The sequence below is a fragment of the Anabrus simplex genome, chromosome 10 (genome assembly GCF_040414725.1).
Source record: "Anabrus simplex isolate iqAnaSimp1 chromosome 10, ASM4041472v1, whole genome shotgun sequence".
Taxonomy (NCBI): Eukaryota; Metazoa; Arthropoda; class Insecta; order Orthoptera; family Tettigoniidae; genus Anabrus; species Anabrus simplex.
In genome coordinates, this window is record NC_090274.1 from 44,758,267 (window position 1) to 44,774,561 (window position 16,295).

General features: G+C 38.7%; 1 long non-coding RNA gene across 1 annotated transcript in view; it reads right to left on the reverse strand.

Moving 5' to 3' along the window:
* LOC136882109 (uncharacterized) overlaps positions 1-16,295 on the reverse strand; it is a 35,271-nt gene that overhangs the window by 6,743 nt on the left and 12,233 nt on the right. Inside the window, exon 2 of the long non-coding RNA XR_010861094.2 lies at positions 14,650-14,862. This is a non-coding gene — a long non-coding RNA (uncharacterized lncRNA). The remainder of the gene's footprint in view (positions 1-14,649; positions 14,863-16,295) is intronic.

The following is a 16,295-nucleotide window of genomic DNA, read 5'->3' on the forward strand; positions in this document are numbered from 1 at the left end:
GTAGGAAGAATGATTGCTGGTACAAGCAGGTGGGAACAATGGCAGGAGAGTACTCTGAATGAGGAGATAAAGGCTAATTTAGGAATGAACTCTATGGATGAAGCTGTGAGGCAAATGGAGGATAGGTTACCTAGGAGAATAATGGACTTATGGAGGGTAAGAGAATTAGAGGTAGACCAAGACGATGGTTAGACTCCGTTTCTAATGATTTACTGGTGAGAGGTAGAGAAATAAATGAGGCCACAGCAGTAGTTGCAAATGGTGAACTGAAGACTGAACGCTGAAAGGCAGAACAGTCTATAATAATCCATGTATCACAATATAAGCCATGCATAGAATGATCACATTTCCATATATCGATATGTCATAGTGTAATGAAGAATACTTGTAAAAACGAAGTAGTAAAACAGAGAACCCCAAAATAAGCAGATTCACTGTCCAGCTCCATGGCTAAACTGTTGGCATGCTGGCCTTTGGTCACAGGGGTCCCAGGTTCAATTTGCAGCAGGGTCAGGAATTTTAACCTCCCAATTTTATTTCTCCCAATTTTAGCTTATTTTTGGTGAACTTCAAATATTTGTTCTCAAATCCCACCATTTCAGCTTTGTACGCCAGTGGCCAGAAGTCCTTTGCTCATTGGCCACTTTCAAATGAAATATTGAAGTTTATTAATACAAGGAATGTGCAATGTTTATTGAAACCTGTATATCAAGTGTCAATGTCTTGTTCTTGTGTGCTGTTTATTCACATCAGTCTAGTCTATTCTAGAGACTAGTTGCTAGATTTGGAGTCTTCATAATTTGGTGACAGGATTTCAAAGATAGCAACTAGCAACTCTTCTAGAGATTTTACAAGCAATTTGGAGCCAATTTTGGTAAATTTTAATTTATTACTTGCAATCCATGCATTTGCTAAGTAATGGCATATAAGTGCACAACTGATTCACGCGTGGAGCACGAGTTCATAATATTTTCAGATGGCTTATCAGAGACCAATCATCTCACTCACATACATCCTGTGAGGGAATAGAGATGTGTAATTTTTAGCATTGTAGCATCATATAGCAACAGTTGGGCTTTGAGACAGTAAGTATTATAATATATACCATAGTACTCTTGTATTGCACAAGACATGTAGAATAAGCTGTTTTGACCAATTTTATCTCCTGATTTTTCCTAATTTTCATATCAAAAATCTCCTGAATTTTCAGTTTTGTAAAGTTGGCAGGTATGCAATGGTCTAAAAAGGATGGCATATCCTGATACAATAGGACATGTCATGGGATCCATCAACAAAAGTTTCATTCGTAAATATTGATTGCAGTACAGGGATGTACTCTGTTAACCCTGCCAAAGTAGAATAGTAGAATAAATTACTCTCATCCCCTAATTCCAGATCATCCATCATCCATATTTTTTGATACATGCATGATTTTCCTTATTACCACAAGTCTTACTATGTTGCCAGCCCCGCAGTGTAGGGGTAGCATGCCTGCCTCTTAACCGGAGGCCCCGGGTTCAATTCCCAGCCAGGTCAACGATTTTTACCTGCATCTTGAGAACTGGTTCGAGGTGATTACAATTTAGGAGCTATCTGACAGAAATGGCAGCCCCAGTCTAGAAAGCCAAGAATAACAGCCAAGAGGATCCGCTGTGCTGACTACATGACACCTCGTAATCTGCAGCGGTCGCTTGGTAGGCCATGGCGCTTCGGGGTTGTTGCGCCATGGGGTTTGGTTTGGGTTTTTCTATTACTACATTAAGCATTATACGAGGACGGTTTGAAAAGTTCTCGGAATCACCGCTAGATGTCAGTGCTAGAGCAACGAGGTTCCCACGCAATAATCACACATCCTTTGTGAGTGAACACGTGGCAAGTCAGTGCTCTAGCTGCAGGAGTGTGGTAGTGACTACTATTTGTTGTTCCCGCGTAGTGATTTGTGACTAAGGAAAAAAATCAGATTTGAGCAGTGATTAAATAATTTGTAAAGAAAGGTATGAAAGCAAAGGAAATTCATGCCAACTTTCAGAACACACTGGGGGACTCTGCTCCATTTTCAACTGTTGCCAAGTGGACCAGCAAGTTTAAATTTGGTCGGGAGAGCTTGGATGATCCGCGTAGTGGATGGCCAAAAAGTGTTACGACCCCAGAATTTATCGCAAAAGTGCATAAAATGGTCGTGGAGGATCGCCGACTGGAAGTGCGGCAGATTGCTGAAGCTGTAGGGGTGTCTTCTGAACGGGTATATATTTTAACCGAAGAATTGGGTATGAAAAAATTATCCGCAAGATGGGCGCCGCAGCTCTTGATAATGAACAATAAGGAATGTGAAGACAACTCAAACACACGAGAAATTTTATATTTATGACTTACAAGAATTCTCTTCTTACATATTAGAATTTTAAGATAGCATAATATACTGTAGAGGTTTTAACTAGTGCAATATTCTATTGTTTGTATATATGTATATTAAGGAGTTAGGTATGACAATATATTGTTTAATGTTTAGATTGCCAAGTTTTTTCGCACTTTCTAAGCAGCTGATGATGGTGTCAAAAATTGAACACCGAAACGTGTTCTGTAATAAATAATGTTGTAAATACCATCCAACAACATTGTATTTTGTATTGAAAAGGTGGAACCCGTTAGATTCTAATTTAATTGTGATCTCAGTTCAATACGGACCAAAAGATGAAGTTACTTATGTTTAATTGGACAATAAATGCACCAGATTGGAAATGTCCGAACAAAGTCTGGCCCGTTTTCAGTGCAACCAACAAGATTTTTTGCACCGGTTTGTGACTACAGATGAAACTTGGGTCCACTACTATACCCCAGAGACAAAACAGCAGTCAAAGCAGTGGAAACATGCTGATTCACCACCACAAAAGAAAGCAAAGGCAGTACATTCGGCCAGAAATGTCATGGCCTCAGTTTTCTGGGATGCAAAAGGCATTCTGCTGATTATCTTCCTACTGGCGAAACAATTACGGGGCAATACTATGCAAACCTCCTAGACCAACTACAGGAAAGGAGACTCTAAACAAGGCCTGGTTTGGCAAGGAAAAAGGTCATCTTTCATCAGGACAACGCTCCGCCACACACAAGTGTTATCGCCATGGCAAAACTTCATGAACTGGGGTACGAATTGTTGCCACATCCACCTTATTTGGCACCATCAGACTTTCATCTATTCCCCAAGCTGAAAATTTTCCTCGGACGGAGAATTTCTAAAAGGGAAGAACTGACAGCCGAATTGGAGAGGTATTTTGCAGGCCTGAAAGAATCTCATTCGAGATAGGATCAAGGCATTGGAACATTGCTGGACCAAATGCATTAGTCTACGGCGAGACTATGTTGAAAAATAAAAGCAGTTCCACTGAGGTAAGATACTTAATTCTAGTACATTCCGAGAACTTTTCAAACCACCTACGTAATTAAGCCTAATAAAGTTTTGCACGCATTCTTCAAATTGTCACCGTTTTTCTTAGATGTTTAACAATGTTACATAATCTGAGACTAACATTTATCCCATCCATCATTAATTGAATTGACTGAACCGTCCAATACCTCCTGTAGCTTGTGTCCTCCCAAACCAGTCCAGGGCCAGGATTCATTTCAATGCCAGTAAGTAACCAGCACCACCAATATCTAATGAGGATGATTCTTGTTTAACCTCTTCAGTGACACACCCGAGAAATTCTCAGGTGGTGCACACTTGCCCATAATGTCACCACCCAAGAAATTCTCGATTAGCTGCAGTGTTCATTTTGAGATCGCCCATTAATTTCTAAGGTACTGTAATCCCTTTGGAAAAAGTTTTCCAGCATCCTCAACAGATGGCAGGTTTTCCAGCTGTATTCAAGAAGTCTGGCCTAAATATGCCTTATCTTCTCTACATATACAATCTCTAGCCAGCTGATGAGGTAAACAGAAATGGCGAGCAGGAAACGGAACAGATGTTTGAAGACAAAATAAGGAACTGCATCAAAGATTAATCTTTAAGTGACATTAGTATTTCTGGTAAGTGATATTGATTCTTTGAATGATGACCTTAATATTTCTAGTGAAAGTGAAGATATTACATCAGAAGCTAAGGTGATCGTAGGAAATGCTGAACATACAATTGTGTGGAAAAAGTGTAAGCCAGGGGATAGTGGGCAACCTAATATAATTCCATTTAAGGAAAATCCTGTTAGGGTTGGATCATTACCAGAGGAGAGTGCAGTTGGCTGTTTTGAACTATTTCTAACGGGTGAAGTTGTAAATTTAATTGTGACCGAAACAAATTCGTATGCTAAAAGTGCATTGAAAAACTTGTAAATAAATCTCCACATGCAGGGGCACAGTTGTGAAATTCGGCAGTTTACTGCATTAGCGTTGAATAAATCCAAGGCTTGTTAAGTTTGAAAGCAGTACAGTCATACTCAACTGTTGACTTGCTAGGCCTAACAGAGCTGAGGATTTTCTTTCAGGGATTACTCCCTTAGCCTTTGAAGATCCTTCTCCACAAGGCAGTGGTGTCCTCTTGTAATTATCCCCAGGGAGGATGGGTTGCCTCATCCGCCATCTCTGCTGTTCCGAAGGTCTCCTTCTCTGCCAAGGATGCCGTTAAGGTCTCATTAGAACCATGAACCAAACAACCAGAAAGGACAAGATCAGAAATGAAGTGAATAGGAAAGTAGCTGGTATTGAGGTTCCTATTATCAGTGTCATAAAGAAACGCAGACTTCAGTGGTGTGGGCACATAATGAGAATGAACAGGGAAAGACCTGCCAGAAAATACTTCAACCTTAATCTCTTAGGGAGAAGATCACAGGGAAGACTAAGAAAACGTTGGATAGAGACTGTAAGATCAGATGTGGAGGAGAGAGGATACAAATGGGAGGATGTACTGGATCAGAAGATATATGAAGACAGATGGAGATGGCAAGCACTTGTACATCACACCCAGGAAACTGGAATTGGGAAATGATGATTCCATTAGTGTTGGTGGGAATAATACAAAAGTCTGAAATATAAATATATTGGTCGAAGGATCTTAAAACACCAATATTTTACAAAACCATGTCACAGGCCTACTGTAAAAGAAGTGTAAATAGAGTGTAAAGTAAGTTTTTATTAACTTTGAATAATATATGAATGTGTTCCCTTAATTGTTCCTCATTCCTTGCTTCCTAAAAATAAATAATTTCCTCCAATAAAACCTCACCTTTCTGGCACAGGAAGTCTGCCTGAACCCACCATTGAAGGGGTTAAAGGGACCTAACATCTAGGTCATTGGCCCCTAATGGTACAAAATGTAATGACAATTTAAAACACCAAAATTCATCCATTGATCAGAATTTAAAATGTGATGAAGAATGAATGAATGAATGAATAAATATGAATTTAAAATAATCAGTGGATCCAACTCAGTACTGAAGAGCAAAGAATGTATAAGAACTTAAATATGTTAAAGATTGGAATAACTAAGAAATCCAGGACTAATGGAGGAGTGTCAGACAAGTTTCAAGACTGAGGTAGTGGAATTTGATCCAATTAACCCTTAATCATTTTTATTTCCCCTTGTCCATCTCCTGCCACATAGAAATACTATTCTTGACAGTCTATCCATCTTGCTCTGGGCCTCCCTCTTTCCCCTCAACCTTAGACAATCCATGTACTCTTATTTACTAAAGAAAGAAGACCCCCAGTGTGTTCTTGTGGTCCTACATCATGGCCCACATGCTCACAGAGTATGGTGATCTCTCTTAGCCTAAGACAGAGCCTCAGCCTGCAGGAGACACTCAAACTGTACTACTCTATGCGCAGCAGTGTATTAATCAAGGGTATGTAAATTTCAAGTGTTCTGTTACCCTTCCAATTCATTAATGACCTTTTCAGTTCAATACAATTTGTTTCATTTTGTAATTCATTTCAAATTTTGACGACAAGCTCCCACCAGTTCAACAATAATAAAGGTGTTTTAATTTGTTCCACCTATTCAATATTTATATTTTCACTTATAGTGGTTACATAAATAGATTCTTAGTTACATGGGACATGTTTCGCCCCCAATTAAGGGCATCTTCAGCCTAAACAATCATCAACAATACAACTAAATTAAAAGTGGAAGTTAAAAGTTTAGTCAGTTATTAACATTCGGAACATAAAAATGTGAAAAGTGATACAATATATAAAGATGCTAATGGAAAACTGTCTTATGATTAAACCATAATCTTGTCGGAGACTAAAACTTCTATTATTCTAATTAAAAACAGTTCATATAAAATATTAGTGGAAAACCAAAGTGGTAATAATATAAAGCCAACGACACGAGGGTGTGAACACAAGCATAAACTTGATTGTCATGAACGCAATCTTTCCAAGGCCGCTGATGAAATTCGTCAGCAAGTGAGACAGAAGCATCTGTTGAAAAATTGTAAGTGGCCCTTAGCACCGGTAGGTAATAAAAATGGCTGAAACCATGCCAGAAAATGTCAGATGCAGAAAATGTTTTATGTAAGTGGAAGTTGTTATTTGTTATCTACTGTTGTGTTTTAGTCTCCGACTAGATTATGGTTTAATCATAAGACAGTTTTCCATTAGCATCTTTATATATTGCATCACTTTTCACATTTTTATGTTCCGAATTTTAATAACTGACTAAACTTTTAACTTCCACTTTTAATTTAGTTGTATTGTTGATTGTGTTTAGGCTGAAGATGCCCTTAATTGAGGGCGAAACATGTTGCATGTAACTAAGAATCTATTTATGTAACCACTATAAGTGAAAATATAAGTATTGAATAGGCGGAACAAATTAAAACACCTTTATTGTTTAACTAAAATTTTCAATACGGACCTAAAATGAGGTTTATAACATGTAAGTTCCCACCACCAGAGCACACAGACTATCATTTGGCAAGGGTCCCAGCTCAGGGTTACGAGTGAAGACCTCAACGGAATCTACAGCGGAGAAGATGGACTTCTGAACGGTGGAGATTGCGGAAAAAGCAGCCCAGTACTCATACTATGAGTACACTATTCATCAGCAGAGTGTTTCCAATGTTAGGGGCAGCCTGAATAATTGCTGGCAGTAGCTCTAAAATGCCTTAGCAAGTGACTATACCCCATCGTAACAAAAGCCTAAAAGTGAGTGATGGCAAATATCAATTAACCCTCAAATAAAAAGGTCAAAAACCAAATTAACCTGACAGTACTGTGTAGCACCAGCTGGAAGAACGCATTGAGCCTGGAATGGGTCTAATAGCTGTAAGCCTCAGAATGAGACCCAAACACTCATGAGCCTATTGGACAAGCCTGTTCAAGCTCATTAAGCCAGGCTCAAAATGAGTTACGGCTCATTGATCTGCTGCGGCCCAAGCTCAAATATACAGTATTGTCAAATTAAGTCATTCGCTTTGCAAACTTCAATGGGTTTTCAGGGAGCAACACAAACTTTTAGTGGCCATCCAGTGAATTTCTCAAATAATTGCAAGTTCTGTGATGGTAAAAAGGCACTGCTTTTGCAACAGTGCACTAGGTAACAATTTTCAGCTTGGTGGTCAAAAACTTTTATCTTGTTCAAACTAAGCACAAACTCATTCAAATCCCAGATTGAGTGAGCAAAATGTGGTTGATTAGGCTGTCTGGGCTCCGAGCCTGTTCGTAACTCCTGTCGCTAGTGTCCATAGCAGCCTCACGAGCTCGTTCGAGCTTTCTCGGCTAGGGACATTGTGTGAGCCGCAACCAAGCACAGGCAACCACTAATCCCATTCTAGGCTCAATGCCCACATTAACTACCAGAACACGTGCATTAATGTTTTCCAGTCACTTTTAATATTCAAGCAAGGACATTATCTTTTCACCCTTTTCTTGGCTTTATATTATTGGAGCAAGTCAGCTGTACAAAACAGTACTGTTGGCGTCTACAATCACAGAGGCTGTTGCTTGCTCCCAGTAAGTCTGCACATTATTGCTTGATTTTATTTGAACCTAAGTAGTAGCAGTTTAATAGACCAATACACACACACAGGTTGGTAAAGAAATGATAGGTTTATTTGGATATGGAGAAAAATGCGAGATTTTTTGTTTTAAGTCGCACCGACACAGATAGGCCTTGTGGCGACGACGGGATAGGAAAGGTGTAGGAGTGGGAAGGAAGCAGCCGTGGCCTTAAGGTACAGCCCCAGCATTTGCCTGGTGTAAAAATGGGAAACCACAGAAAACCATCTTCAGGGCTCCCAACAGTGGGGTTTGAACCCAGTATCTCCTGGATGCAAGCTCACAGCCGCACACCCCTAACCGAGTGAGGGAGATAAGTTAATGGATTTTTGTGAGAAAAATGTAATGATTGTGGGTAATGGTTCAGAAAGAGGAATAGTAGAAAGATCACTAGATACGACTGGGGTGAAAGGGCGGGGGGGGGGAACACAGGTTTTTATTTTTTTAATTTGTTTTTTGGTTGAGAAAATTGATCTTAAACTGCTAATGGATGTAACAGCACTATCAGGTCAGGCATTTGGAGACCACAGAGTAGTGGCAAAATTGTGAGTAAAGAAATAAGACAAGAAAATAAAAGTATGGAAATTAATAGAACCCAGGAGGAATTAAAACAGCACATCGCTATATCACTATATCAGAAATGGAATGGTCAAAATAATAAAAAATTTTAAAAACCCATCTGTAAGCTGTGCAGAGAAGATTTGTGGCAGAACTTTGGCAAGAGTGAAGGAAAAGTGACACCTTGGTGGAATGAAAAGGTGGAGGTTGTTTAAAGAAAGCATGGCAAGAATGTAACAGATAGGAAAATAAGAAGCAAGGTCAAGTACCAGAAAATTAAGAGAATCAAGTGGTAAATGAGGAAAAGAAAAAATGTTGGGAGAAATTCCCACAAGAGTAGGAAATGGATGATAAAAGAAAAAATCCACACGAAACAAGTGAAGGAAAAGAATGGAAATGTAATAACAGACCCAAAGGAGATAGAATAGGTGGAAAGATTTTGATAAACTCCTAAAATGTGAGAAACGATGGAGAGAGTGAAGTGGTAAATGAGGATGATCCAGAAATTTAGTAATATTGCAATCGCAGAGGTGGAAATGGCCGTTTAACAAGTGAAAAAACAGCAAGGATGGATGAGATGTGTGAAAATGATAAAGCCAGCAGGACCTATTGGTCTACATTGGTTAGAAACACTGCTAAGTTGTATATGGAGGAAAAAGCAAGTAACTGGTGATTGGTGTAAAGGTGACAAGAAGGTATGTGATTATCAAAGAATTACATGAACTACTGCAGTGTGCAGAACGTTTTGTACAGATCACGAGGTTTATTCGCTGTGCAGAATGGATCCTGTGGATATAAGGAAGATTCATCATCTCATTGAGAAGATGAAAGGACTGAACAGTACCCAGACTTCCTGCTAACAATTTGTAAGAAAACAGATACGGTCCGCACATTAAGTCTTGTCTGAACATGCCTGATGGATACCTGTGTAAGCAATCATTTTCATTTTTTGCAAGTATTGATGGATGCAAGTCCTAATCATAGGCAATGTAGACCCATGGTGATTCACATTATGGCACTACCCACAGGCAACACAAACCCATGGTGTTCCTCACACAATGGCACTACTCAGACAACGCAGGCCCATGATGTCACAGTGGTACTAATCACAGACATGTAGAGCTATCTTATTTTTCAAAGTGGTACTACTCATAGATAACGCAGACCCAGTCTGAACACAGTGGAACCGACCAGTGGAATACAATGACGCCACAAGCAACGCCCAGACCTGTAGTGTTCCTCACAGAATGGTACTATTCCGATGTAATGTAGAACCGTGATTTTCCTCACAAGGCGGTACTAGTCTCAAGTAACGTTCAACCTGTGGTGTTCCGCACATAATTGTACTAATCACAAGTAGTCTCATGGTTCTAACGTCATACCTAGGTCACCCCTGTTGGTCTCTTATGTCAGGCAGGGGATACCGTGGCTGTATTGTTCATGTGTCCCCCACTCACAGGGGTTTTTAAAACTAGGAAAGATCATATGAAGGTAAAGTTTGAATTCAAAAGAATGAATTGGGGCAAACATTCATTTATAAGATCAATTAGGGAATAGAATAATTCAACAAGGGTAATGTTGAATAATTTTCCAAGTTTTTGAAATAATTTAATACTAGGAAAATAATATACAGGGAATCTGCCACTTGGGTGACAGCCCTAAATGCAGAAAAAAAAATCTATTGAGTCCAGAGCCTTTTTCATTTCTACTTCAAGTCTGTAAAGGCACTGTCACTTCACGTGAGTTTGCGCATATCGTGATGCAATCGAACCTGTCAAGAAAGATGTGCTATGCCTTTTCCACACTGTATGAAATGTAGTGATCGCACTGCACTCATGTTACGGCTGTTTACGTCGGCTGACATCACTGTGACATAGAATCCGGTGACAGCCCTCTTCACACGGAGCACATTTTTCTGCTCTAGCACATTCTGGAGACGTGAAGTGCGAACAGAACGGTTTCTTTTAGCGATAATGTTACTTGAATTGGTGCGGGTGCATGAGAATCTGTATGACAGGTTCGATTAGCTATAGAAATCAGCAAATGTGGCACGAGGCATGGTACAAAATAGGAAAGGAATTAAAGATCACATACTAATTTGAATAGGCATTCAGTTGTTGAAGACAATCCAAAATTGTGCTTATGATTATTATCCCAATGATAATGAAATAGCGTATCTAGTTTTAATAGGCATTCAGTTGCTGAAAACAGTCCACAATTGTGCTTATGATTATTATCCCAATAAGAAATGAAATAGCGTATGGCTTTTAGTATAGGGAGTTTCGAGGACAAGTTCGGCTCGCCAGGTTCAGGTCTTTTGATTCGACTCCCGTAGGCGGCCTGTGCGTCGTGATGATGAAATGATAAAGGCACATACACCCAGCCCGTGCCAAGGAAATTAACCAATGATGCTTAAAATTCCCGACCCTGCCGGGAATCAAACCCGGGACCCGTGACCAAAGGCCAGCATGCTAACCATTTAGCTATGGAGCAGTACATAATAAATTAAACCCTACACAAATACAAATTATCCTGTTTATTTCGAGATCGGTGAATAAATATAGTATGATCCATTCACTACCGTACAGTTCTTTTCCTCTCTGTTCAATTTACTCTTCCATGATGAACTGTTGGTAATTGCTATGGCGGAGCCTTCAAGCGAGTTGAAGTAATTTTTGAAATTTTCTCATATCTGTAAAGCTTGTGTAGGATTCCTCGGAATCGGTTGCAAATGCAGAGCGTACTTCGGCCAACAATTTCATCCTTGAGATTATGTAAGTAGTTGAATTTTTTTTTTTTTTTTCAACCTGAAGTACATCTGAAATTTTTCTGGATGCCCATTTAGCTCCCTTACTAAATTGTGGTATTCACCGCAAAAAAACTTTCATGTACCCACAGTCATCTGCGACAGAACTGTATGTACTATCGTAGCTTGCCATCAGACAAAGCATACTGTGATCTGTTAACGCAAAGACAGTGTGTTTCCTGTCTTCACACCGCATGCAGTGACAACCTCCCCTCCACACTGACTCAGCCCAGAGATCGTTCAAGTGATAGCAGTGTGTTTCCGCCTTAATCCTACCTAAAATGGTGGAACTCTTTCTGAACAGCCCGTGAAGGCTCTTGAAAGAGTGACAAGCCCAGCCACTAACCTGGGACTTGCTTTTAGTGCAAGCTGGGTGAACCTCAGAGCCTCTTGTTGCCAGGCTGAGTGGCTCAGACAGTTGGGGCACTGGCCTTCTGAACCCAACTTGGCAGGTTTGATGCTGGCTCAGTCCGGTGGTATTTGAAGGTGCTCTAATATGTCAGTCTCATGTCTGTACATTTATTGGCACGTAAAAGATCTGCGGGGCTAAATTCCGGCACCTTGGCGTCTCAGAAAACCGTAAAACTACTCGGTGGGATGTAAAGCCAATAACATTAGAGCCTCTTGTTTCCAAATTAATAGACTTCCTAACGTTGTGCCAAAACCATCTCTCCCTCCAGATGTACTGAAGTCTGGTGATATCTAACACTGCCTTCACATTTAAATTACGTCAATCTCTGGCATCTACCTCCGAAGCAAATATCTCCTTTCCCCACCTCTAATCTATTAATTGCCTTTTTTGCACATCTAAGTACTTAAGTTATACCAGATTAAAGTCGACTTGGACTACAAACAAGACAGACTAGGAGGTTAGAAAGTTTTCATTCTTAATACTTCTATCATTACCAATACTGCCTCTGGATCAGTGGTAGAGTGTCTACCTCCGGATCCCAAGATAGCGGGTTCAAACCAGGCAGAGATAGTCCGATTTCTGAAAGGCGGAAAAAGACCATTCGACACTCGGCACGTAAAAGAAATCTGGTGACAATTGGTGTTTACCCGGCAAAATTCATTAAACCTCAGCCATAGACGCCCAGGAGAGTTTTAGTTTACTCAGTCTGCCATCTAATAGGCCCAGCCAGCCAGATTACAATACAAGAATACTCATGCGAGTTACATCACATATCGTTTACAAATGGTACTCCAGATCTGGGTCATCAGCTGATAGTTCAAAAAGTGCAAGATACAAAAAACACAACATCAATGCACACACATAAGCAAGCAAACAAAATTAATAGTTAAAAATAATTGTGATCAAAGTTCACATCAAGTTCATATCAATGATACATTTGGCTGGGGCATTAGAAATTCTTAAAATCTTGATGTGAAGATTAATACAATGATAAATCTTACAAAACACGTGAAAGATAGATGCATCTGGGTCATTAAAACTTTAAAATACAAATAACTATTTGTCTTGCGAGGAAGATTGAAGTCAAACACCAAAGTGCATTTTATATCAATCACCAAACAAAATAGGAGGTTTATAGGAAAAACCAGGAGAGATTTTTCAATTTTCTCTTACACTTTATTATATGTAAAAATTTGTAGACTATGTGAAACGCCCCACCATATTAAACAATTTTTGTTATGTGCATAATTTTGCTTACTCTTAAAATGACAAAATTACTATTTTCTACAGGCTTCATGCTCAAGCCAGTGACAGACACCCTTACAGACCTTCAGTTATTTGAAGGATCCTTAACAGGAGAAAATCTGATGCATAATATTTCACTCAGCTTGAAAATTAACCCCACCTTATGTAACTGAACACGAAGGAAACGAGGTAGAACTTTTCCCTTTGGTGTCAGTCTGTATGTATTTGGAATCTACTCAGGATTGTGTATCAGGTGCATACCATGTCATGGTAATCGCATGGGGTTGGTATTTATGGGATGATTCTCAACTACTTTCATTAATATTAGGTCTATCAAAAGACTACATAACAAATGTTTAAGAACATGTTATCTCCATTCCTTTATGCATTGTACATATTTATAAGGCAGATTACAAAAAATCGGATTTTTAGTCCAAGTCCCGTAGGACATGTGCATGTCACTTCAAGGTGGGTAACGGGGAAAATATAAAGAGCCATTTTACTCTTTTCGATGGACCAAATATTGAGGGAGGTATCATCGTCAGAACGCCATGCCAGTGGTCAGAGATACAATGTGCAACTTGAGAACCATCAAGAATGTCACAAATTTGGACCATGAACTGCACCGTACAACAGATTTGGAAATAGTCCACATTCTCTCTTTCTCGATTGTTTTGCTTCTTCATATTTCATGTTACGGTCACTTGCTTTCATAAGAAAATATTTTAACGTCTCATAAAACATGTGAATAGAGCCGTGTTACTTTGCATGAATTCCTGAAGGACATATGTAATCCACTGCAAATTTCCATGTGAAGAATGGGTAAATATGCTCATGTACAATATATTAAAAACAAACTGGAGAATCTACCCAAAATATTAAAAGAGCTACACAAGAACCTCATTTATCTGGACAGGAACTGATCCAGATTATAGAAAATCCAGATCATCCGGATAACACTAAAAAAACAAATACAGTACATGTTATATAATCGATTAACACAAGTTGTACGGTAATACATTGTTCAATTGTACAAAAAAATATCAGAACACTTTTCTTACATTTATGACTGTTTTATGCACTAAAATGTGAGTTTTTTTCTCTTTTAAATTTGAAGAGTGTTTTGCACGCAGCATGATCATGGAGACGTTTTACTAACAGTTCTGCCGGTGTGGTTTCACTCAAGGATTCTAAATAGGCTTTCAGTTTGTCCAGCTGCATTGTTACCTCTCCACGAGTTATTGTTGCTTCTAATGGAGTGCTAGTTTCATTTTCAAATTCACCATCTGTGAATTAATAGTGCGTTGCATTCAGAAGAGCGTGGGTTCGAATCCCACCTCACCCGTCCTGGGAAAGGTTTTCGACTGTTTCCCATTCTCAATTCTAGGCGAACGCCAGGATGGTACCATTGATAGACCATAACTGAATTACTTCCAATTCCTGTCGTTAACTATCCTTGGCAGAAAAGACATTCAAGAAGAGTCAACGCCGTAAAAGAAATACTGTACAAGTAAAAATAAAGTATTCTTTTTGACCCAGATAAACCGGAGATCTGGATTAATGAGGGCCAGATAAATGAGGTTCTTGGTACTTCTAAAAGTAATTAAAACATTATAAATCAAAATGGAGTAACACAGACCTGTTTTTGCACAGAGAAATGATCTCCCATCACAATTTGTTGCAGGTAACATAGAAAACTTGAGACTGTGGCAATTGAGTTTGTAGAGTCTGCTATGCGGATGGAAAGTTTGTTGACATCAGGACCTCTTCTGTTCTGAGCTGCTTGATCTACCAGAAATGGACAGAGCTGAACATTCCACCTTCAAGGGATTGTTTTCAATGTTGTGTATACCTAGAAAATACAAGAAACAATTTAGGCAACCAGTTACACCCATAAAGGTGACTAAGAATACAGGGCACGCAGCAACAAGAAACTCCTTTTAAAGATAAAAATTTCATAATGTTCCGTATTGAACTGTATCACAATTAAATTGAAATAAGAAATTAAGTGGTTCAACCTATTGAATAGAAGTAAATAAGAAAGGTAGTGTTACATTCTTATTTGCTTAAAAAGCGGTACCGGTTTCGACTACCAATCTGAGTCATCATCAGCCGATTAAAAATACAAAAACAGTGCATAAGAAAACAAAGAATTAAAGGATGTCTTTCACAAAAGCTGTTTAAGAAGCAATATAAGACAATAGGGGTTGAGGTAAAAAAAACTATTCCGCATCTCTAAAGAATCTACATGATCCTATCAACATTGATATATACTTCAATTATATTAACTTGTACTATATATTTTCGCAACTAAAGCATTTGCAGGCTTGTTCTTTAAGCTATTCACCGAGTTTCATCGGTGTTTAAAAGCACAGTGCCGGACATTGCGTATGTTGCGCTGATCTTCAGGAGCTAGCATCTTACTTTATTTAAGCGACTTGTCGACTTCTACACAATTTTTGGACTTCAAAATTATTAAATCGTGTTGTGACTTCGCGCCTGGCAGTGTTTGCAAGCTTGTTTAATGAACTGTTCACACCTTCTCGTAAACATTTTAAGGCACAGTGCCGGACATTACGTGTGTTGTGCTACTCTTCAGGGACTTGCGCCTTGCTGCATATAATTGACTGATCTTAGACTTCTTCCAGATTTTATGATTTAAAATCGTGCAGTGTCTTATATTGCTTCTTGAACTGCTTTTGTGAAAGACTTATCCTTTAATTCTGTGTTTTCCTATGCACTGTTTTTGTATTTTTAATCGGCTGATTATGACCCAGATTGGTGGTCAAAACCGGTACCTCTTTTTAAGCAAATAAGAATATAACACTACATTTCTTTATTTACTTGTATTGAATAGGTTGAACCACTTAATTTCTTATTTCAATTTAATTAAGAAACTCTCCTCCCAAAAGAAAATATGTAACTTTATGAAAAAGTTGTTCAAAGAAAAGCTATGAAACCATAATCCTCAGACCAGTATACTATCTCAATTAAATTAAAAATTATGAGAAATATTTTCACCTTTTCAATGCAAAATCAAGTAATGTGAGTTACATTACAGAAGAAACATTTAGTGGAACTAGTTTCGGCTTATTTTTTAAGATCAGCCAAATTGAGAGTTGCACAATGTGCTGATGACCTTAAAAAATAGGTTGAAACTAGTTCCAATGTAATGTAACCCACATTACTTGATTTAGTATCGAAAAGGTGGAAATATTTTAATTTATAATTTATTTGTAATCACAGTTCAATACCATTCAAAATGAAATTCATCTCTCTAAGTAT